Source organism: Castor canadensis, chromosome 3 (assembly GCF_047511655.1).
Source record: "Castor canadensis chromosome 3, mCasCan1.hap1v2, whole genome shotgun sequence".
Taxonomy (NCBI): domain Eukaryota; kingdom Metazoa; phylum Chordata; class Mammalia; order Rodentia; family Castoridae; genus Castor; species Castor canadensis.
Genome location: NC_133388.1, coordinates 89,435,149 through 89,461,365, shown reverse-complemented (window position 1 = coordinate 89,461,365; position 26,217 = coordinate 89,435,149). Strand labels below are relative to the sequence as shown.

General features: G+C 38.1%; 1 non-coding gene and 1 pseudogene across 1 annotated transcript; both read left to right on the top strand.

Annotated features, from left to right (window-relative positions):
• LOC141421416 (protein fem-1 homolog B-like) overlaps nucleotides 1-19,457 on the top strand; it is a 34,123-nt pseudogene extending 14,666 nt beyond the window's left edge.
• Nucleotides 19,458-24,063: 4,606 nt separating this feature from the next.
• Nucleotides 24,064-24,168, top strand: LOC141422054 (U6 spliceosomal RNA). The gene has a single exon (XR_012446718.1). It is a non-coding gene; the product is annotated as a U6 spliceosomal RNA (small nuclear RNA).
• Nucleotides 24,169-26,217: the final 2,049 nt, after the last annotated feature.

The window sequence follows — 26,217 nt, the reverse complement described above, 5'->3', positions numbered from 1 at the left end:
CAATGGTCTCCATGCTGGAATAAGTTTTGTGAGGAAGAGTTTCATTTTATTTTTCAGCCATCAATTACATAATGATTGGCTCCAACATCCAAGCATGGGACAACTGGCTGCTTAACTGTGTTGAGGGTCTGTCAAATTCTGCCACGTCTTCTGTTTCTCCCACAAGTTCCTCATATTTCTGGCTTGCTGGTGCACTCTTTTCTGCTTTATTGATTTCATGCAGTTTAGCTTTTTTTTTCTCTTTAGTTATTTCCAGAATTATTTATTTGTGTTACATTTTCCTTGATCTTATAATTCTGCTCAAGTTTCCCCACACATGACTATCCAACAATGGTCCTTTTATTGTGATTTTCCATAATTTGTCCTAATATGCCAGTTGTTTTTGTTCATTGATAATAGGAACAGATTGTTTTTTTTATGAAATGTGGTATTTCAGTTATTTTTCTCATAAATTGAACCAATATCAAACTTGTTGACCTGAGACAAAGGAATCTTCACTCTTTCTTCATAACAAATTACAGCCTTTATTAAGTGACGTTGGTTAATAAATGACATGTGATCCAAGCTGATTTTTAGTATGAGTCACTTGATCAATTCACTTTTTCCGTTTAGCAACAAATGAGGAAACAATCCCTTTTCCCACTGTGATACTCACCTTAAACATCACAGAGTTATAGGAAGGGTCATCTCAGCCATAGTATCCTGTGAATGAAGGGTTTTGCAAATATTATGGAAAGTCTCAATGTAATTCCACAGTCTATTGCCTTCTCTGACTAATTTTTGAGAGAAGTAAATTTTTGTGTTCTTCATTTTTTACATAACTCCAATTTCTCATTCATTTCAGGATCTACTACAGAAGATGACAGCATCACAGATCAGGGAAGGAAGACAGTCTGTTGAAGTTTTTTTGTTAATCTCTGAAGAGAACAATGGCCTCTCTAGACACTTGGTTTCCGCATTTGGCCTCTAGAGGGCAATGTTGCACAGGGAAAATCCATTTCCACCAAAGATCTCTTCATCCACTGAGCTCCTTCTCCCTATACCTCATTTCTGCAGCTGCTGGTGCAGCCTCTCTAATGGCGACCTGAGAAGATAACAAGAGAAAAGAAACATCCAGGCTCTTAAGAGCCTCTTCTTTCCTGCCATCTTTGAAACTTGCCAAGGCAAGGGACTTGTGCAGCTCAGCCTGTCCTCTGTTAGCCCCAGAGGCCGGTGACTTGGGCTTCCACCCCTGCTGAGCCTTGCAGCATCCCTAGGCTCAGCTATGCTCCTGCTGCTCATCCCAGGACTGGAGATGGTCTCAACCCTGAGTGAGTACAGGAGGATCCCGGTCCCTGTCCACAAGGTGACTGTTCTGAGTTCATCCTAGTGGATCTACCTTTGGCTCATGGCCAAGTCTTATCTGTTGCAAGAGTTGGGTGCAGCCAGTGACCCAGCCTGAGGGCCTTGTCTTGGTCTGTAAAGGAGCCGAGCTGCAGCTGAGGTGCAGCTACTCATCAACTGTGCCTCCATTTCTCTCCTGCACGTGCAATGCCCCAGCCAAGGCCTCCAGATCCTCACGTTCAACTCAGAAGCACCCTTTTGAAAGGCATCCATGGTTTCCAGGCTGAGTTTAGGAAGAATGAAACCTCCATCTACCTGAAGAAATGCTCAGCCCTGTGGAGAGACACAGCACAGTACTTCTGTGCTCTGAGTGACACAGTGCCTGGGGCTACAGAGGGAGCTGAGCTCAAACACATTGAGACAGGGGACCTTCTGTGACTAAAGAACTTGGGCTTTTTCAAGAAGATCTCTTTTCTGTGAAGGCAAATGGGCAGTGGGCTGAGCCTGGGGAGTGTTTGTCTCCTGAACAGTTGTTTCCTGGTCAGTGCCCTGCAGTGTTAAGACACACAGTGCCCCAAATGGAGGTCTTCAGATGAATTTCTCCTAGAGGGACACCTTCTCCTCCCTACTCTTCATCCCACCCTGCCCTGAACAAGGCATATCACAATGTGTCAGGGCAGTGACACTTTTATCAAAAGTCATTTCAGCATTAATAGCCTGCCTCAGGGGTGACCAACACACAGATGCTGAAGCCCTTGATCCGGCTGTTATCTGAGCAGCTCTGCAGCCCAGACGCTCATCTAGGGCAATGCTAATGGCACAGGTTCTCAGTGCTCTGGAGACTCTCAACCTAGATGAAAGCTTCAACTCTAGACAAACATAATATCCCACCATGATACTGATATATGTTAAATATATTACACAAAGTAGCTACATTTCTAATCTTGTAAGCAACACATAAAACCAAAGAACTAACAGAAATAATTATTTAAGCCATGGTGATAATCTAAAAGCCACTCAGTTGTCATTTAAAACAATTAGTCCAGTGATTTCCACTTAAAAATTTGAGGCAATTAACTCATAGAAAATATTAAATGAAGCAGATAAAATGATTGAAAAGCTCTTGTTGTGGGAATCTCAAGCTGAGATAGAGGATGCTGAGGCAGTTTAGTAGGAAGCGAAGTTTTATTGTGCCAGCAAAGACTCAGCGGACGTGTCCAAAGGTAGAGCATCGAGAACAAAGGGGTCTCACCTTATATACCCTTGCAAGCAGGTTACAGAAGCAAAGACAAAGTCTAATCCATATGTGATTGCATGTAACTCTATTGGCTACTTCTCTCCCAGTGCTATGCGACCTTCTTCATGTTTCAATTCTGTAAATTCTATTTCTCTGCTATGCTATCCCTTCCCCCTACTACATTATCAGAACACAAACCTGTCTTTTTATTTTTTTTATTTTTCCTCCCTACTGCGCTCTTAATCATGAAATTCTAAAAAATCATACTAGTTTATGACATGGTGTAAAATAAACCTTTAGCAACATTTTTTACTCTTTGAAAACACATTAACAAAATTAACAGGAAAATAGACTTCCACTACTGAACTTTACTGCATTAGACTTTACATTAATTCTCATAGAGATCTCCAAAACCTGAGAACATTTTTATTTACTCTGAGACAAGTCTATGAAGTAACCAATCTGTTAAGATGTTTTATATAAAATACATCAATGTATATGATATAAATATATATTTACTTCCAAACTGTTGTGATTGGTTCACATGATAGGATTAAAAAAAACCCCAACCCTTAAGATACTATGACACATGAGGAAGGTAAGCCTATCGGATTTACCATTTCATAAATTACAGAAATTAAAAAGTGAGTCATTTCATTTCTTAGAAACAGTTAAAATTACCTAAATCTGCTTTATAAAATGAGATGATGTGGGATTCTTGCCTCATTTTGAATCAATCTTTAAAAGGTGTTAAAACATGATTTTAGAAATAGTTTTTAAAATATTCCTATGTCCAGGTGTGTGGGAAGTAGCAGGGGAATTGCTTGAGAATAGGAATATGAGAACAGGGCTGACAATATAGAGAGCCCTATTTCAAAAACAAAATCCCATGATTAAAATAAAAATCTGAGGAGGGTCTTTGTTCAAGGATATTTTTCTAACCAGTCGTCTTCTCCTATTGCATCAAAGACTCATGTTCTCGCTTTAGTTTCTTCAGCTGCTGGCATCCTCTACTTTCTTTGATGCCTCTTTGCTCTAGCTTTATTTTTGTATCCTTTTTCATTTTTGCTTGGAGTTTTTCTAACAGAGTATTTGTGCTTTTATTATGACTTTTTTTATGATCCTTTATTTCACTAGGGTTTACATTTTCAGGAATCATATTTTTTTCTAATTGTGGTAAGATACAATAAGATCTATGATCTTAACAAAATTGTAAATCTGCATTTCAATATAATTAGCTATAGGCACAAGGTGGTACAGCAGATCTCTAGAATTTATTCATCTCCTGTAACTGAAACTTTGGTTCCTTCACCAGGATCTCCCCATTTCTCCCTCCTTTCAGCCCCTGGCAGCCACCACTCCAATCTCTGTTTCTGTGAGCTTGAGTGCTTTAGAATCCTGCAATAAGTGGAGTCATGCAGTGTTTGTCCTTCTTGAATGGGCTTATTTCACTCAGCATAGTGTTCTTGGCTTTCCTGTGGTGTTTTCTTATGTATACAGCATTATTTTCATCCACTCAACACAGGTTCTTTCCCTTCCTTGATTGTTGTGGACAGTGACAAACACCAGAGTAAACATAACTTTTGAGGTGACAGTTTAATTCCTGTGGGTGTATGGGGAGAGGTGGAGCTGCTGGATTATGTGGCAGTTGTAGTTGTAATGTTTTGAAGCGTCTACATTACCATTTCCCCAGTGGATACTCTGTTTTTCTTTCCCCAAAACAATGGACAGGGTCTGGTTTTGCCCCATCCTAGCCAAAACTTACTTGTCTGTTTTTTGCTCACAGCCATCCTAAAAGATGTAAATCTCATTTCATGGATGATTAATGATATTGGGCATCTTTTTATGTAACTTTTGTCATAAGCATGTCTTCTTTGAGGAAACATCTAGCAAGTCCTTTGTCCATTTCTAAGTCAAATTATTTTTGCATTCTTATTTGAGCCAGAGGAGTTTTATATATTTTGTAGATGAAGCTCTTATAAGACATGATTTGTAAATACTTTCTTTCCTGTCACTGGCTACCTTTGGCTCTATTGATTGTGCCCTTTGCTGTGAAGAAGCTCTTTAGGTTGACACATTTCCACTTGTCCACTTTTGCTTTTGTTCCCTTTGCTTTTGGTATTATAGCCAGTAGTTGGTCAAGACAACTGGAAAGAAGTTTTTCTCCTATGTTTTTCTTCATAGGAATTTTACAGTTTTAAGTCTTAATCCACACTGTGCTCACTTTTATGTAGATGTAAACTGAGGTTCAAATATCATTCTTTTGCAAATAGACACCTAGGTTTCCCAAGACCATTTGTTGGAGAGACTCTTTATCCCATTTTGTGTTCTTCACACCCTGACAGAGTTTGGTTCAATCTATATACATAGGCTTGTTTCTGGGATCTCTATTCCTTTCCACTGGTTTTCATATGTGTCTTATTCATATTACTATACTGTTTTATTTACTGAAGCTTTGAAATGTATTCTGAAAATAGAAAATGTCTGTATCTTCGCCTTTCTTCTTTCTCAAAATTGCCATACCTATTCTGGATCCTTTGTGGTTCCCTGAGAAGTATGGGAATTAAACTTTATTGTTTCTCTTTATTTTCTCCCCTCTACTCCTAGCCATGGCACATACTTGACAGACTTTGTGGCACAGACTCCTGTAACTATTGCTGGATTCCATGACTGACAAGGTAGGAACAAAGGTTGAGACTAAAAGCTGCACTTTCCTCTTAATTTGTCAGATCTTGGTGGTTAACTTTTTCTTTGTTCTGTCTGGAGAAAAAGAGGCATATGTAAGCCAAAAGGTGCAAGACTTTGTTATCCTGTGTTTTGCTATAATTAACAATAAAGTGTAAGGCCTACTTTCTCTATCCAAGAAGAATGACCTGAACGTGTGTCAATTGTACCCCTCATTATTTCTAATACATTAAGTGATGAATAGTCACAACAGGTGCTCAGAACAGTCTAGCATCTGCCCCTGTACTGGAAGGAAGGGCCAGGACACCGGCAAACTTGTCACATATCTGCTAACTGCATTTCCTGTTGGGTAGACATCTTACAGCCTAATAACTTCACTTTTTCCTCCTGAGCACAGGGTACAGACTGACATCTGGATTCCAGGCAGAACACTTCACTCAGGAAGAGCTAACACCATGTTGATCACCAGCCTGCTGGGGCAGCCATCATGTGCATCTGTCTTGTTAAGAATGGCACATCCACAGGAGTGAAGGTGTAGGGAGAGAAGAGCAGTTTTTTACTCTTATGAGGCTTGGAAGGGAGGAAATCAGAGCCCTGGGTCCAAAGTGCTTATACACATTGCTTATAAATAGTGAATCAGTCTGTTTCTGTTCTCCTCCCTAAAGGGACCAGCATGGCCAACAAGGGAACTCAGGCTCAGACAGCAATTTCTGTGATGGAGAAGAAGGCTGTGATCCTTGACTGTGTGTATGAAATCAGTGATTATTCTTAGTCTTTATTCTGGTACATACAACCATCAAGTGGGGAAATGGTTTTCCTTATGCTCCAGGACTCTTACAATGAGCAAAATGCAAAGGAGGGCCAGTATTTTTTGAACTTCCAGAAGTCAGCCAGTTCCATCAGCCTTACCATCACAGGTCAGAACTGGGAGACTTAACTGTGTGTTTCTGCTCACTGAGAGGGACCACACAAATCCCACACAAACCTCAATCAGAGTGAAACCCCACCACAGAGGGGAGAAGAAGGGTTGTGTTGGCAAAGCTGGGTTTTGTAAGGAAACTGCAGCTCAATTCACAGAGATATCTAGACATGTCTCTGATTAGAAGCATGTGTATCTTCTATTATTTATAGTACAATGAGAAAAATATATAGCACATGTAAAAACTATTTGTTAAATGCATTTTAACAATTTTAATCTTGGTTATATTGAGTGAGAAAATTATCAAATTATCTTTCAGCAAAATGGGTAGCTATTGAGGAGTTGTTAAATTTGTAGAATTATCCACATATATATGCAACCATTATTATATAAAATTTTTAAACCACGTCTTATAAAATGTCTTCTACTGATTTTCTCAAAAATAGAGTTTCTATCCAAAGAGACAGAATAAATTACTTGTTAGATCACTTTCCATAATTATACTAGAGACCTCTTTTATAAGAAGAATTGATATGAAATGATTCTCAAATTACCTCTTTTGTGACATGGTTCTGATATTGAGAAAGCATTTAAACATGTTACTCTCCTCTACAGGTTGCCAATAGGCAGAGATGTTTAAGGTGAAAATTTTTCTCATTAGTCTCACTTCCACCACACTTCACCACTGGCAACAGAAGGACAAAAATAAATCTAAACAACAGGAACAAGGTATTTCGACAGGCTTTACTTGCCTCATAATAAACCCATTATCTGTCTACCAGCTGTCTGATCCCTCATCCCAAATGCCAGGGCCCAGGGAAAGGGAGTACAGGCACAGAGATTTGCTTTACTCATCTGCTCCTCACGGCAATGAAAGCAAGTTGTTTTGGTTATGTATCTGTTGCAGGGCTTCACACATCACAGATAACTCTGTATGTTTCTGGAATGAATTCCTGAGCTTGTACAACAGTATATGAGCAGCTCGATGGTTAGCTTATCAGAGACTCTTGTTGGGAACTGTATTTAAACTGTAATTTTAGTAGGACATAACAGTCTAATTTAATTGTTGAAACAGTCTTTTAAATGTTAACAAATTAACTGATTTTACTCAAGGTCATGGCCATTTCCGTGGAGAGCACTGCCCCTCAGAGCTTGTACAGGAAGTACCACAGCTGTCTGCAGTAATATGTAAGCAGAGAATGACACTGTGACTTCTACCTTTAATATGATCTTATCTTTCATAAAGGAATAACATTCCTAGAAAATAATGAAACTGCCCTTTAAACATTCTGCTGGGCTTGTTTTACTAATGCAAATATTAAAAGGACCTCCACAAAGAGGACAGCAGACACAGGGCAAAGAGTAATTTTAACTGAGATTCCTGAAACTCATAATTAAATGAATAACCAGGAGAGAGTTAAACACCAGACAATGACTCTAGAAAGAAGACAGGCTGGGTAGTAATGTGGAGTACCTAAAACCTAGCTTCCAAAGGAAATAGTTACTACAATGAAAACTATGACTTGATGCAAAGCTAAATGACTCCATGTCAAGGTCCACATTACCTGAGTAAGGTTACCTGTCTGTTATAAGATTTCTTTCATCGTGTGGCTCAGAGACCTTTGGGGAGACCCTCACAGGAAGCCTGGTATGTCAAAATTACTTATATAATGATGTTAAAACAGAATGAATCTTTTCACGGTCACACTTTCACAGTTGTATATCCAAATTCTCTTGAGCCCACACACGTGAATAAAAGCTTTGTTCTGAAGATTAATGGAATTTATCTCCCCATGCCACACAAACAAAACCACTGTGGAGCCATCTTAGGGTCTCTCATGAGAACAGAGATTTGGATGGTGATCAAAATGGTCTGAAATAGTATTTTGTTTTGTTGAGGGAATAAATAGATAATTTTGTGTAGCTGCATGTACACAACAGGTGTTGTATCTAAGTGAATATATATGTGAAAGCATTTAAAACATAAGGTACTTTTATATTTTTTGTAGCAGGGAAAATTTCTCAAACAGATCCCAAATTTTAATATCCACAGAGGAAGAGATTGGTAAGATGTAGTCCACTTTAAAGGATTGTAAAAAGTACTGTTCCTGTTTGTAATAGTTAACAACGCTGACATTATTACCTAATTATGAAGATGGAGAAAAACAGCATTGTGAAAATAAGCAAAATCCAAATAAAAATGAACACTGTATAAATACACATTTTAACAGTGTTAAAAAATGAAAAAAAAAATTTCTGTTGTTTGTAAGCCACCTGTGGTATTTTGTCATACCAACTCCAATGCACTAAACCAAGTCCATAAAATGTACTAAACACCATTAGTCGTGAAGAAGATGTAAATTAAGTCCACATTCAGATACCACTCATCCCCAATAAGAGGGCTGAAGGCAAACCCTCTGACAATTTCAACATTTGCAAACATATAGACAAGGACTGTGTTGGTGGGAGTTAAAATGGCATGATCACTTTGGGGGACTACAATGGCTCAGCCAGTCACCTCATGGTGATTTAGTGAGGAATCGTGAAAACATGACCCATACAAAAATGATTGTTACAGCCATATTCATTTGTGGCCGAAATGGGAAACAACACAAAGGTCCATCAAGAACTCTAAAAACAGAGAAACCTACATTATGCAGATAGAGGTAAAAATGTCATTTCTTCTGGGAAGAAGGATAGGATGGAAAGGGTACAATGAGGTTTTCAGAGATCATGGACATGTTTAATTTGTTATTTTAGGTGATGGTGACATGAAGAGTACAAAATTCTAAAACTCATTTGCATTTTAATTGGTCAGTTATACTTACATAAGAATGAACCAAAATAAAATAACATAGATACAGTGTTGGCACCTGCATGTTCACAGATGGAAAGCCCACACATCCAGCACCCATATCAAGGACAAGACATTACCCACAGGCCAGGCACTCCCATATCTATTCCCTCTCTTCCCCCAAAGTCACCATGATGGGCACTAAGCACACTCATTCATTTTGCATTTTAAGTGAATGAGGTAATTTACATGTACTCTCCTATGTGGCTTGTTTGACACAATATTGACCTTAAGAGATTTATTCAGATTATTGTCTGTGGCCATAGACTTCTATTCTGAGAACTGTGTGGTATTCCATTTTTTAAATCATTTTCTTTTTGTATATTTGAAATCTTGAGACCTGTGAACACACCCTAATATTTGTTGATTTCAAATCTCAGAGACTCGTTACAGGGGTTAGCAAGAGTCTGTAATCATAGCACCACAGCTACCTTGTACCAATTAGAAAAGTTCAAATAAATTTTGGAATTACTATAGGATGCTGGACAATTAATTTTCTCTGCATGTCTTATTTTGTTTTAATTGAATTTTTGAGGTACAATTGTGTTGGCAATGAAATGCACTTACGTATTCAGCATGATGTGTCTGAGAACCATATGCACCACATAACAAACAATACACAACCCAGTTCCATCACCTCAGAGGTGTCTTTGTGTCCACGTCAGCCAAACGTGTGCATGGAGAAACCTCTTTCTGATACAAATGTCACTAATTGAATCATCTTGTACTTGAAAATCGCTTTTCTTATAATATAAAAGTTAGATGTCACTAAATATGTATCTTCATTTCAGGAAGAGAACACTAAGATGATTAAAAGCTGAGAGCTGCTGAATCACACTCACAAATCATCAAGTGACACCAAGCAAATCATTCACAAAATCCCTGCTGAGCACAGGGCTGCTGAACTGCCCAGTGAGGACCCTTGAAGCCCATTCATTGTAGCAATGGTTGATAGGGGCGCTTGATGTTTTTGTGTTCCTCATTTTTAAGTAAGAGAAATGCAATGCATGGATGGCACATTGGGCCACTGCATTTTGATTATCAGATGCAGGGTTCACAACCCAGATTGTTCCTAGCACAGACTTACTGCTTAGAAACAGGCAAAAAACCCAGGAAACTGTCTGTCATACCAGTAAGCAGGAAATGTACTTCGTCCCATGTAAACTCCCCTAGAATCCTGTGCCTTGGAATGAGTTATTATTGAGAAAGAATAATTTTATCCTACAGTCTACAAGAAAAATCTGTGAACATATCTCATTGTAGACTGGCTGGAGACAAAAATCATATACCATGTGAAAAGGCAGATGATAATGTGTCCTTTCATAATATTTGACATTTGTTATGAAACATATGCATTCATATTAGATCATTAGCTGAACACAGTGGTTATTGATTTCCTTCAATTTAATTTAACTCATATATGTGTTCAAATATAATTATTGATATTAAATTACCACAAATCCAAGCAGGCAGGTTAGAATATCCAATCATGTCAAAAAGTCATGGCTTAACACACAGATGAACTGATACCAACATGTGACATTTCCTATTCTTACCCAGAAATATCTAACCTCTCAGAAATCATGCACATGTCCTCTAAGGCACAGGCCAGGCATTTAGAGCTGGACTTCAGACCGAACAGCACACACACATTGCACTCAGAGGAAGAACATCTAACATGCTCTTCTCCTGCCTGCTTAGGGGAGTCATGGCTCTTATTTGCCTTGTTAAGAACTTCAGCATAGAACCCAAAAACCAGATTTGCATCTCCATATGTTATCTCCCACAGAACGCAAAAGAATGGCCACAGACTCAGGACCCAGGCTTTTCTCATTTCCCAAGTTTAGAGCAAGAGGCAGGTTGTTATGTTCTGATGGAGTTTAGGGTGAGAAGAAATGGGCAGAGAAATCAGAGTTCTCAGTTCTACATTGGTTCCCCACAACAAACGGTGGGACTGTAGGAGAATCAGTTCTAGTTCTCTCTCTCTCTCTCTCTCTCTCTCTCTCTCTCTCTCTCTCTCTCTCTCTCTCATTTTACTCACATCTGTATGAATCCACATTTTTATATCTTTGTCCCAGGCTTCACCACCTACTTTATCTTGCCTTCCAATCCATTAAAAATCATGATTTGAACCTTTCTTAAGACTACAGAGAGATAAATGGTAGAATAATAGCAGTCTGGTAATGAGTACACATACATAAGTGACAGAAATAGCCACTGCCATGTAGTGTGGCCATCCAGTGTCCACAGCTGTCATGCAAAACTCTCTGAGGCATTCTCAGGCTAGACAGGCACTCTACTGTTGAGCCATTCCCCCAGTCAAAAGATTTTGACTCCTCTGTGAGAAGTCATCAGTCTACATTTTGATAGATTTCTCTAAGGCACTTACTGGATCACAGCAGTCAGCAAAAGATTATTAAAAGGATATTTACATTTTACCTTTAAATTAAAAAAAATCAAATTGCAAAAATTTAACTCAAAATGAATCTTAGACTTAAATGAAAAATGCAACTTTTAGAAAAAATGCAGGGGAAAAAGTTTCAGTTCTTGTGTCCAGTTGATGAGTTATTATATTTGACATCAGAAACATCACACATACATACATGCACATGCAGATGTTTGTAAAATTGCACACATCTAACTGGGCTCTATGGATTGTGCTCATGTTGATTTTCGAGATAGATACTATACTGTAGTTGAATAAGACATTACCTTTGGAAGGAACTTCCCTATACATTTTTGAAACTTCCATGAATCTTTAATTATTTCAAAATAAAAACTTAAAAATACTTTAAAAGTTAATCCAAATTTTGCATAAACTTACATATGTGAATTAGCTCTTTGTCTCTGTTGCCCATCACACATGCCATACCTCCTTGGTCTTCTGGTTTACTATATTGCAAGTAGTCCATGTAATAATCTTGGATTTGTCTTGCCACCTTCTTTCTGGTGTACATATATCCAGAAACAGATAAAAGATGCCTTCAAAAATGATTTGGGAGAGTCAGAATTTGCTAAGTGTGGTTAGAATAAATCATTGCATGATAAATTGTATATGAGTTAGTTTATTTGAGATTCTTGAGAGATTGACTCTCAAAGAAAAATCAAAAGAAAACGTTTGTTTATAGTATTTGTGCAATAAATTCTGTGCCACTTATTTATTTATTTATTTATTTTTCATTTCTGAGTGTGAGAAGGGATGGAAGAACATGGAAATGATGCACCTGAGAGTTGATGCTATTGTGTGGATAGGTCTACTGGGGGAGAATGGGGCCACTGATACAAGTCCACAGATAACTTATATAAGCTAATTCAATAGATAAATACATGTTCAGTAACAAAGTTCACTTACAAATTACTTATACATGATGAAGTACTGTGTACCATGGAATGAAAATCTTTATTCCCTCTGTTGTGATCCTCCATGATTCCCTCCTAATATCTACTAAGTGTGTGATCCTCAGTTCAGGCCACTCATAGTGTCAGTCCCTATAGTCATGCAAAAAATTATTTGAGGAAATAGATTTTCTAACTTATGTTTCCAACCCTCTACACATGGCATCAAAAGGTTTCTAAATATCCCCACAAGCTGTTTACCCTTCCCCATTTTTTAGACCTCTGGCTCTTTTGTGATTTCACCTGTTGAGTACTTGTATGTTTTAAAGAGAAAGAATATCTATCATATATAATGCTTAGATCAACTCTTTTGTAGCTTGTGGTACTTACTTAGTTTTAAAGCCCATCGAAAGAACAATGACTTGATTAAAAGTATAAGAGAGAGAAAATTTTTCTGATTTCTATTTTAAACCTCTAATATTCTATGCCCATCAAATAGAAGATTATCCCCTTCCTCAGCCTGTTTCTTTTCAGTGACATTAAGTGAGCACTGTGAGACTGTCCTTGTGGTCACTAGGGGACAGTGTATTCCTTCTCCTCCTTCCACAAGTGCCTTGGATTTCCAAAGCCTGAAAGTTACTAGAGGAAGTGCACTTGATTGGCTGAGCCAACAACAGAAAGCCTCTCTCACGCATCAGAGTAGAAGAACTAAGACAGCTCCTGTCAGAACAGAAGGTTTGGAATCATTACAGCTTGTCTCAAGACTGAGAAGGCAGGATAGAGAACATGTTGCAATGTGTGTTCTTAGGCTTGTGGCTTCAGCTTGGCTGTAAGTAGGAGGTTAAGAGATGAGAACTGGGGTAGGTTCACACAACCTGGCGAGGACAGGGACTTTGCCTCAGCTCCTCACAGGACTACTGCTGAAATAAAAGATTTGTTTCATTTCTGATTTATTTTATTAACAGGGTTACATGGAAAAATAGAGGTGGAGGAGAGTCTGAGACCTGAGACTCCTTGAAGGAGATAGTGGCAGCTTCAACTGCAGTTATATGATCAGTTATTTTCAAGGACTACAGTGGTACAAGCAAGATCCTAGGAAAGGCCCCAGATTCCTCTTTAGATTACATTGAGTTGGGTTTGAAAATGATAAAGACAAACAACTTGTTATCTAAGAATGGAAACTCTCTGCCTATCATGGTTCGTAAACCTGAAGACTCAGGCTCTGTTCTGTGGATGCACAGTGCTGCCCAGTTACCTGCAGTCTGCATCTAAGTCCTGCAGCTGGGCTCTGGAACATGTACAAAGGTGTCTCTGTTGCTTTTCTTCTTAAATGACACATAGAGAATTATTTCAGAGTCTTATGGAGAGGAATTAACATCCATTCTGCCCAGGTGTCCTAGCAGTCCCCTCTGCATGTTCATGGGTCAATCTGCTCTTCCCAAGAGAGCAGAGTTTTCTAACAGAAATTCATAAGGGACAATTAGGATATCCTGGTGTCTTGGGTCCCTTGGAAAGAGACTGGACAGGTCCATTCACTATTCCTTCCCAAAACACTTATGTTCATTTTCTCATTATAATCTGATCACATGATTATAAGGGAGTCTTTTCCATTTTAATATTGCCTTCTTGAAGCAAACATGGCCACTATCTCTAAATCATAATCAAATTAACTGAATTGTCAATTCAGCTAAACTGAATTGCCTGTACTGAAAATAAAATAACAGAAAGGAAAAGGATGTAACTGTGCAGCTCTAAAGCTCAAATGATCTAATTTTGCCAATTTTCATAGTTACAGACAGAGAAATGTAGAATTTTAGGGGGGAGTTACTTTTCAGTATATATCAATTATCTTAAATCTGAGATAATAAGGCAAAATTTGAAGGCTGCTCCCCTTTCCCTCTTATAGTACCCTCCTTTTGTCCCTCCTTCTACACATCCAATCATCTGCATATCAGCTCTAGGCACACAGAGAATAGGTATAAGCCTTTTGCCATAACAGGACAAGTGCCACCCCAGGTCTCTTGATTCCTTTACTCCAAGACATGTCATTCATAAATGTCTTCCTAGACACATGATTTTAGAGTTGTTTTGGGAATTCAGTACATGGATCACAGACTTTTTCCCCAGTCACTCTGAGTACAGCTCCTCTGCATTTGAACCTCATTCACTCTCTTCAATTGGATGAAAGGTCTCCATCCTCTTATGACTCTATTAGGCTTCATGAGTTTTTCTTGGATATAAAGAAAATTTCTTTGAGTTCCTTGGAACATCAGGTTACAAATGAGATATATTCTTTCTCTAAGATTGTTAAAAAATGGTCCTTCATGTATTGTGTACATAAGATTTTTATTCTAGATTTTTAATCTCCTAAGTATTCTCAAGGGAATCTTGGGGTAAGAATGGTGTCTGGATCATATTTTCTTCCTTTTTAAAGACAAGACTAAACTGGGGAGGATGTATTAGCCAGGAGCTGCTATCTTATTGACCTACTCTCACCTGGGTATTCCCCACAGTCATAGTCAAGTGTGGGAGGTGATTAGGTTGATGCACCAGTGTTCTTTTACCTCCTCCACCCCAGATAAGATGTAGAGGTTGACCTGTGGTTCCAGGTTCTAATGTTGACTTGAAATCTGAGGCCAGAGACAAAGATGACTCTGGTCCAGACTCTGAGTGAATTGTTTAGATCTAAGAAAGGATGGCACTGAACCAGAAATCAGCAGAGGGACATGCCACATTCACTTGTCACCATTCCTCACCCAAGATGCTTAAGTGAAGACTGCAGTACAAACCTGTTTGTCTGCTGAGGAAGGCACAGCCTGGGTGTGAAGGATTGTGGTGTGCTCAGTGTATTCTTTGGGCTGTTGTAACAGAGTATTGCAAAGGTAGGTTGCTTAAACAACAGAAATGTATCATCTCACAGTTCTGGTGGTAATGTCCAAACTCAGTGGCAGGGTTGATTCCCTCTAAGGGTGGAGCTCAGAAGGATCTGTGCCAGACCTCTCTCCTGGGCTTGTAGATGGCAGCTTCCCTCTGTGTCTCTTCTCATAATCTTTAAATTATGCTTGTCTGTGTCTCCAATTTCTTTTTTCATGTTGTGTTAAGATCTATGTTCATGGCCTCTTTTTAGTTTGATTAGCTCTGTTTAGAGCCTATCTCCAAGTCAGGTCACATTCTGAGGTATGGGGCATTAGGACATCAGCATATTAATTGAGGGGCAAAATGCACCCCACAGCATTCAGTGAATGCTTGCAGAAGAAAGAAAGGAAAAAAATGGGCAAAAGTTAGAAGAAATCAAGACCTGGGGCAGGGAAGAAAAAACATGGAGGAAGAGCCTGGATATTGTCCTTTCACCCTTCTCAATTTTCATTCTCATCAAAGGTCCAATGGAAATCTCATGAATTGAATGTTATTCCTCTGAGAATATCTGAATTTTCCCAGATTTTCAACTATAGCACATGCATTTGAGAAATAAATGAATCTTGAAAATTTGATAGAAAGGGACAATTATATTAGTATTGCTTATTTCATATGAAGGTGGCATAACAAAATGCACTGATAGCTGTTAAGTAATGGGGGTAAGGGGAAAAAGGGAAAGAGAGAGCAATAGAGGTAGTTAATATGATTGAAGTCCAATATATTCATGTGTGAAATACCACAGCAAAACTTCCTTGAACAATTAAGACATACTTTAAAAACAGAAGGGCAGGGTGTAAAACAAGATCTGTTTGATTAGGCAAAAGAGAGTTTTGCAAGTCAAAAAATATAAACTACCTCAATCTTTTTGAAAATTATATATTTTTCCTCTGTATATTTTTTAAAAGTACATGACAATATGGATCTACCTCCAACTCTGCAGATCAGAGGTGCATGTGTGCTCAGGCAAGTGTGCATGAGTGTGTGCATGCATGAATGTGCCTGTGCTTATGGTGTGTGTGCATCTTGTCTCTGATTGGCTGGGCTGATGTTGTGATTCCTGTACAAATGTTTGGACACTGAGGCAGCAAAGCAGATCCTTTATCTTGTGAGCACTGGGTTCTCAGTAGTCTGAGTGGCAGAAGGAATACAGAAAACTCTGGGTCTGGTCCTGCTTTGGCTGAAACCTGGGTGTGAGTCACAGTGATTTGGAAGTGGGTGAAAGGCAGACAAACCCTGGGACATTTCCTCCAGCAAAGATAGGGAGTCATGCTTGGATGGGAGTTTCCTTGGAAATCACAAAAAGAAACATTAGAGTTACCTCCAAAGACTCATTTCCTCTAACTGTTCCTCTCTATTGAAGCAAGGCTGAGTTGTGAACAGTACTGGGGTCCTGCGTGCCTGAGAGGGAGGAAGCTTGCGTCTCCACTGCAGTTATGTCATCAGTGCAGTTTGGAGCACACAAGTGACAAACAGGCTTAAGGCTTCCTTGGACAAATCAATAAGACACAGTGTTTTGTACATTGCAGGTTTTCAGCCTGACCACAGGGCCATCTACCCTCCGTGTTATGAGGCACCTGCAACTATTCCCAAAATCCATGGCAGAGGCTATAGCTGCCTGTCCTCTCTTAAGGCTGGACAAGTTTCTTCGTTATAGTGTTCCAGGTTGATTCACTCTCCAGGTAAAGCAATTAAATGTGGAAATGCTGATTTGATTATCTGAAGTTTTTCAGTGAATTCATTGCTCCTTACATTTCTATCAACTTTAATCTAACTCACTTTTTATCGAGCTTAATTCATTTGTCATATAACTCACATTTTATAATTCTGAGCAAACACCACCTGTAGCTAGTTTCAAAACAATTTCAGTATCCCAAAGGGAAAGTATGTACCCATTAAGCTGTTTCTTACCCTGACCTCTTCTCCCCTCTGCCCCTGTCAAACACCAACATGTTTTCTGTCTCTATTGATTTACTGTGCTGTACATTTCATACAAATGAAATCACCTCATATGTTGCCTTTTGAGTATGGCTCCTTCCACTCAGCATGTACTTGAGAGGTTTGTTCACCTCAGGGCAGACCAGAGAAAGCCAAATACGTACCTGCTGCCATAGGGTGCCTCACTTCTGGCAATCTTCTGAATCAGGACATATCTGAAGCTTTCTTTTTCTATCTTTTTCCCCTTGTGAAAAGTTTAACCACTTCCCTACCTGTCTTTGTTTCTCTTCCAAAACATGATTATGGCTGACTCTCTTGCTGTAGTGACTTCTAAATTGGTAGCTTCATTTTGGTGGTCTTCACTTAGTTTCACACACCCTCAAAATGGTGCTTAATTTTTTTTACCTTGTAAGTCATCACTTTGACATAAGAGTCTCACTTTGCAAGGGTGATCAGTGTATCACCATAAACTGAATGATTTTGTCATAAGAAAGATAAAATCTGGAAGAAAGGTGGAGGGCAGTTGACCTTCACCAAATAAGTCATGCTGCCTACATACTCAGAGTACTACTTAGGAAAGTCATAAATAAACCTTTATATAAAACAGTTCTGAACATTTATATCCCAAGTCATATCATTAGAACAACTTGGAAACTCCCAAAAGTTGCTTTTAACTCTCCTGGGGAGAGTATTATGTGTGTGTGTGTGTGTGTGTGTGTGTGTGTGTGTGTGTTTTGCTATAGGTTTATAAATTTAACTGATAGTTTGAATGAACCAGTCCTTTGTTCCAATGATTTTTCTCTATTGATTTATGTTTTAAATTGCATTGATACCTATTCTAACTTTTTTCTCTTCCTGGGCTGGGTTATACATATGCCTCCTATAGCATGGCTACTCTGTGTCTATGCTCTCCTCAAGACATGCTGCTGCCTGGGTATTGTGGAAGTGCAACATCCTACTGAATGGGCTGTGAGGACCAAGGTCTAATGACATCATCACCATTGCCAATATATATGACACATGCCTAATGACTGTAGCATATAAGGGACACACTAACATGGTCACATACCTTTTAAAACAATGAGCTGATAGCAATGGCATAACACATTGTGGAGCCACAGCATTACACTTTGCAGATGAAGCTGGGCACACAGATACTGTGAAGGAGCTGGAAAAATGGTGAACAGCAATAGTAGTGAACAGCCATGGGATGATGCCATTGATGGTCAATGCTGAAAGCTGTAAATCTGATGTCCTTGAACTGTTGCTCTCCAATGTTAATTTTAATCTAAGAACTCAGATTGTAGCTTTACAACTCTTGGATCCTCTTATGTAAATGATTATGAGAACTGTTACATACCAAAAGCATGTCACTATTGATATTTAGCCATGTTGGAAAAGTTTCAAGATGGTGATGACGTTCTTGGAAAAAAGAACGAATCCCACCAATCCATCCTTATGGGAATAGAACTGAATGTAGAAAGCTTCAGGAACTGGAGTCCATTTGTCAAGACTGAGATACTCTTCACATGGAAGGCGTTATATTTGGGAATAGATTTTAAGTGCTGAAAATACTGATGTTTCTCATTCCATCATTTATGGCAGGAGTTGTTTACATGGAAAGCATGGAATTCCAACAGTGTAGCAGGTTGCTGCTTCACATGGTGAACCTCAGTCTGAAAGAAAATGGGAATACTCAAGAGGATCTTTGATTTGCTCAAGTTTTCTCACAGATGATACCTTTGAATGAAACCATGAAGGCCACCAACATAGAATGTGTTTTGTAAATAGAACTAAGTATTAACAGAGTGAAAATTATCACAGACGCTAATTCTACAATGCTATGGACAACTATGAATGTAATCTGTACATTTAGTGTATATTCCACCAAAGCAAAGACATTCAGTGCAAAATTACCAAGTATGTCTACAAGCTGACTAGCCATGACCCCAGAATTCATGAAAGTTTCACTTTACTGTATCTGGACTGTCAACTCAGTTACCCCAGTTGATTTCCACACCAGTGACACTTGTCACAAATTTCCTGCTGCTCTGAGGTGCTGAGGTAAGTCCTGTGGAGGGAAGATGCCCTTCATATTAATGTTCAGTACAATAGCCCCATCAGTGATCTTTTGACCTTGGATTCTATCATTATTAGCCTAGTTAAAGCTGGCACTCGCACTGACTTGACAAATAAACAGAATAAGACTACCAGACAAAAGTACAACTAAGGTATCTGGAATAATAAGATAAGTCTCAAGTACCTGGCTGCTCAAATAATTTGGCTAATGACATTAAGTTCTTTTAAATCCTTGCTGCTAAGACCAGATCCTCAGAATCCTTGAAGAGTTTGTTGGGTTTCATTACATGACTGGTTGTATAAAATCATTTAATATGATACAAAAATAAAGGACTTTAATCACAAACCAAAGAAACCCCCCCATTAAAACCAACAACATAAGAGCATTGGCTCCTTTGGCATCAATGTATCTGTCCCTATTCATAATATGATTAAAAATATGTCCCCAATACATATTTATAATTGAGCAGATGGTGTTGTTAGTTTTGTTTGGTCCATCAGACACAACTTATGAAAATCATGAAGAATATGGAAACTTACAGTATTTACCCATATTTTTTCTTACTGTGTTTTTCTTTTCTTGATGGTTCAAGGTTCCTTTTAATTTTCTCCATGTTAAAAGAGCTTCCTGTAAATGTTCTTTTAGTGTTATTCTACTGGTGACCAGTTGTTTTGGTTTTCCATCATCTAAGAATGTGTTGATTAGGAAATCAACATATTAATTGCTGAAGGGCGATGTCATTTTTATATGAATTTGATTAGCAATTCTTTTTAAGTGCTTGCAAAATATTGGGCCACTCTCATCTGGGCTTTCTGAACTTTCTTGAGAAATATACTTTCACTAGAATTGTTTTTCCCTAGGGTAAGGTGACTATTTTTAACATGCTTTCTTCATTTTGTTTCCAGATTTTGTTATCTTGTGTAACTACCTGAAGTTCTGTAGACATTCTGATTAGTGTGCACTCACTTTCCTGAATGCACACATTTATGACTACAAAGTTGGAAGTGTCTAGGTATTATTTTCTTGAATAGTTTATAAAGCTTTGTTTTCTTTTCCTTTTCCAGACAGTACCCTGACATCACCAATACTAGACCTTTGGTTCTGGTCCTACACTTCTATGGGCTCTGACCCAGTTTTCCACCCCATTATCTTTCTGCTGCTCAGATGAGCAGTTGCTATTGTTCTGTCCTCCACCTCACTGACTTTTTCTCATCATCCATCAGTTCTGCTGTTGAGCTCATCCCTTGAGATTTTTAAAATTATTTTATTTTTACTTCCTAAATTCTCATTTGTTTCTCCCTATATCTTCTATTTCTTTAATGAGACCTTCCATTTAAAAATTTTATTTTGAACATGTTTATGCTTGATGTCTGTTTTAAAACCCTTGTCAGGTAATTTTTAACGTCTGAGTATTGGTGTCTGCTGATTGAATTTTCTCATTTAAATTGAAGTTTTCTTGCCAGGGTGAATAACTTTTAAATTGAGAACAGACCAGAAAGTGTTTAACAAATAAAAGTAAAGTACACACACAGTGGGAATACATTGAAAAACTCCTTTGAACATCAACTTAAATATTAATAATGAAAGGCAGGATTGTCAAATAGGTACTGTGTGTGGGTGAACAAGTGGGAGGAAGTAAGGTGAATGAAGGAGATTAAAGTGAAAGTATATGTTTGATGGACTTCATATGCATATAGAAAATGGAACAAAGAAAGCTCTTATCATTGCTCTATGTAGAGCAAAAAGGGGGTTGAGGGGTATGGTTGATTGGGGCAATGTAACCAATGGACAATATAAACCTAATCACAACTGATAGTATGAATCCCCCCCATGTAATAAATATATCCTAATAAAAAATGTAGCAGACCTCAAAAAATATATTGAGACCAAAATATTTGGAGTATTATTTAGAGACTGTGTGTTTTATTTAAACCTTCATTTTAGAAGGTATGATTCTGCTTAAAATCAGTTTTCTCAGAAGTAAACATGAGTGACACTTTTAGGGAGGGTTGGGACTGGGATTTTAACTCAGGACTTTGTACTTATACCTCCAGCCCTTTGTGCTCTGTTTTTTTTTGAGGTAATTTCTTGGTTTTTTCCCGGCAAGTCTGGAATTTGATCCTCCTATTTACACTTTCCCCCACAGCTGGGATCAACATGTGAACACCACCATGCCCAGCCTTTTCTGCCGAAATGGATTTTAAAAACTTTTTCTTAGCAGAGCTGACCTGGAACCACCATCTTCCCAATCTTACCCTCCTGCATAGTTTAAAATGACAAGCACATACCATTGTGCCCAGGTAATGGTTGAGATTGCATCTCACAAACTCCTCCCCATCTCCACTTGCTTCCAACCATGATCTTCCCAATCTCAGCTTTGTAAGTAGCTAGGATTACCAACATGAGCCAGCAACTTCCCACTATCAGTGACCTCTTTGCTATTATCCCTAAAAATAAGTTTTAGTTGCATCATCTATACAAATTTTCCCCAAGTTTTAATGTGTATATAAATCATGCTAAAATGCAGATCATACTCAGGAAAGTTGGGTAGGACGTGAGACTCTCCTTCTCAGAAAAGCTCTCCAGAAATGACAATGCTACTTACTCACAGGACATAATAGACTCTCCAGACTTTCTGCCATGGTAATCAAGTCACTTCACTTGAAAATGCATCTTCCTGGGGCTCTGCACCCTCAATATAAAATCTACATTCTGTGAAGTTTATTACAGTGCCATTCTGCAGGCATATTGCTTCATGGGACTCAGAGGAAAGCTGAACAGCCAAGGAGTCCGTGTGTGCATCAACACTGCCTCTGAGGGGAACTACTGAATTCCTAATTGGTGAACTTTATAGTAGAGAGTCCGTTACCATTCCATGCCAATCTTCATTTCTCTAGAAGACCTAGTTGCAATATAACTATGAAATGATGTTCAACATGTGCTGTTCAGTCTCTTTAAGTACCTAAATGCTTACTGTGTGAGCAAGTACCAGGCAGACAGACTTCAGTGACATTTTAGCCCTCCTCACTGGAAGAAACCTTATGTGCAGTTGACTGTTATTTACCTACAAAGTGATCTTGGGAGTCAGTCCTTCCTGTTTTGTGCCAGCTTCCTGTATAAGAAATTCATAATAACTTGCAACTGGTGTTAAATATCAAGGGATGGAAGCATTATTAGTAGCAAGCATTTCATGAATCTCTGTTGTGTACAAAGCCCTTGAATCATGTTTGTTTCATTTGCAAGAGGAAGAAAGTTGAATTTGATCCTGGTCTCCTAAAATACTGTTTCCACTGGGAACACGTCTGAAGTGAGTGGACTACAACTGCCCACAGTCCTAGGAGAGCTCCTGGAACTGAAATCTGTGTAAGGCTCTGACTCCTTCCCTGGGACCATTCTTGCCATGAGAACACATGCCTCCTTCCTCAGGATGAAAGGGAAATGCTTTGAGTTCATAGACATCAGACAGTTGTCCATGATTGTTTAGTCAATTGTTGCAATGCTTAAGATCATCTGTTCTTCTGAAGTACTGATTTGATCATATAATTACCTGAAAATTGGAAAGTTTTTGGGGCAATGCTAGACATTTTGTGAAAGACTAAAGATTACTAGTAACTTTTATGGAAGCTTTTAGGAATTCTGCCTTACTTTTGTGTCAAAGAATTTTTAAAAGGACTTTCAGAGAAAACTTAAGATTCATTGTATTAAGTAGATCATGTAGTTAAGAGAGAAAATGTATTTCAACTTTGATTAGGAGCAATGAATTTGGGCCCACTGTTTTATAAAAAATGTGGTATGAAAGTGTACTATGGATAAAATAATAGGGGTTCTGTATATGTAACATTCTTTCTAAACCCTTTTAATAGTGAGGTGAATGTACAAAATCACCACAAGAAAATGCAGTTGAACTCTTCCCCTAAGACCCAATTGATACAAAGAGAATCAGAACCTCCAATTTCATGTCTGTCCCCTCAATGCTCTATACCAAGGCTATGCAATGTTCCTTGCCATCTCCTATATTGTTTCTCCCCTTAATCATGGCCTCCCATTTGTTGGCAATTATTGTTCCATGGCTTAGGGCCTGTAGACATCTGGGAAAATCTCTATGGCTACTCAAGTCTCCCATAGCAGTTCCTGTCCTTCCTTTTTCCAGTCAGAGATAAGAGTAATACTGCATTAGTGCATTATTCTGAGACTGAGAGCCACACTCAGTGTTCACTCTGATCTTTCTGACTGGTAAACCTCATGCTCATTAAGCACCTCCACATATGGGAGCTCCAGGAAACCCAAGGAAGAGTGTAGACTGAAAGAACAAAGCAGTTTATGGTCAAGTGAGAGGTATCATTTCAAGCTCTCACCTTCTCACCCATTCGTGGGGCCAATGGCTTGAGTAGGCATAGCACTCAGTTGGACACATAAACAGAATTGCTTCAACAATCTCACTAACTTGAGTAAAGCTTTTAATAAAACACTCTTGTTCCTTATATAAAAATGTTTTTTAAACATAGTCCATTAAGACCCTGCATTCTTTCTTGAACTTCTTCTCTATTACAATTCTGCTTTTGCCACGTGGTAATTAAGTGACCACAAACTCATTTCTAATTTGTTTATTTATGCATTTGGTAGCATGATTTCATAAATTTCACAATAATATTAATTATTTTGCATTATATCATTTTGCCTTTCCTTTGCTAATACTCCATTAACAAGTGTTTGGCTCTTAACTTGAAGTTGTAGTGGTCTGTTTTCAGCCAGTTTGCAGTATTTGAAACTATATCTTAGCACTCATTTTGGCAGCACACATACGAAAATTGAAGGGATACAGGGAAGATTATCATGGCCCTTGTGCAAGAAAGACACACATTTGTAAAGAATTCCATATTTTTATAGTCATGCTGGATTAAAAAGTAAGACCAGGCAAGAGTATCTACACAGACAGACACACACACACACACACACACACACACACACACACACAATAGCTGTCAAACATAATTAGTAAGAAGAAACAAAGGAGGTCACTTAATACTAGTAAATGGAACAATACATCAAGAGGAAATAACAATTGTTAACTTCTACTTACCTTATATTGGTGCACCCAACTTCACTAAACATACATTATTAGACTTAAAAACTCAGATAGACCCCAACACAGTGATAGAGTCATCATTATTCCACTATCACCAATAGGTTAGTCATCCAGACAAAAAATCAACAAAGCAACTTCAGAATTAGATGACCCCAGAGGGCAAATGGACCTTACAGACATCTACGAAGTGTTTCATCCAGCAACAGAATGATATACTTTTGTTCCCAGCAACCCAAAATAAATCATATTTAAGGACACAAACCAAGGCTTAATAAATGTAAGAAAGTTGAAATAACCCCCCGCATACTGTCTGACCACAGTGGAATAAAACTAGAACTCAACAACAAAAGAAGCAGCAGAAAATACTTGAATACCTGGAGACTGAACAACATGTTTCTCCATGACTGCAGGGTTATCAAAAAGTTCCTGGAATCTAGTGAAAATGAAGCACAACCTTCCAGAACCTATGTGATTCAACAAAGGCAGTGCTAAGGGGAATGTTTACAGGTATGAATGTATGAACTAAAAACACAGACAGATGTCAAATAAATGACCTAATGCTTCATCTCAAGCTCCTAGGACAAAAAAAGAAGCTAAACCCAAAACCAGTAGAGGGAGAGCAATAATAAAAATATGGGTAAAACCCAATGAAATACAGACCAAAAAACAGATGAAGAATCAATGAAACAAAAAGTTGATTCTTTGAGAAAATAAAAAAAATTGATAAGCTATTAGCAAACTGAACTAAAATAAGGAGTGAAGAGGACCAAATTAATAAATTAGAAATGAAAAAGGAGATATGACAACAAACACAAAATTAAGTAGATTATTAGGGAATACTTTGAAAACCGATATTCAAATAAATTGGAAAATCTGGAAGAAATGGATAAATTTCCAGTCACATATGACCAATCAAAATTGAACCAAGAGGATATAAATCACCTAAATAGATCTATAACAATTAATGAAATTGAAGCAGCCACAACGAGTCTACCAAAGCAGAAAAGTTCAGGAACTGATAGATAATGGTGAATTCTATCAGGCCTTCAAAGAAGACATAATACCAATACTCATCAAACTTCCCCATGAAACAGAAAGAGAAGGAACACTGCCGAAACCATTCTATGAATCCAATATTACATTCATCCCAAAACTGGACAAGGACACAGCAAAAAGAGAGAATTATTGGCAAACATCTTCAATGAATTAAACAACATATCACAAAGATTATTCACCAAGATCAAGTTGGTTTCACTCCAGGTATACAGGGATCATTCACCCCATGGAAATCATTGAATGTACCACATACTAACAGAGCAAACACAAAATCAATAGATGCAGAAAAAGCCTTTGACAAAATTAAACATCCTTTCACAATAAATCTCTAGTGAAATGAGGAATGGAAGCAATGCACTTCAACATATTTATGACTATATCCAACAAGGCTATAGCCAACATCATACTAAATGGGGAAAAACTGAAACCATTTATTCTAAGGTTAGGAGCAAGGCAAGCGTGTCTATTCTCACCACTCTTATTAAACATACTGTTGAAATTTCTAATCAGAACAATAAGATAAGAAGAAGAAATAAAAGGAATTCAAGTAGGAAAAGAAGAATTAAAATGATCTGTATTTGCAGAAGATATGAGCCACCTAAAAGACCCAGAAAACTCCACCAAACATCTCCTAGACATCTTAAACATCTTCAGAAAAGGAGCAGGATACAAAATCAGTTTACCTTTCTATATAACAATAATGAGCAGACTGAGAAAAAGTTTAGGAAAACAATTCCGTTTACAATAAGTGCAAAAAAATTCCAAGGAATGAACTTAACAAAGAAGTAAA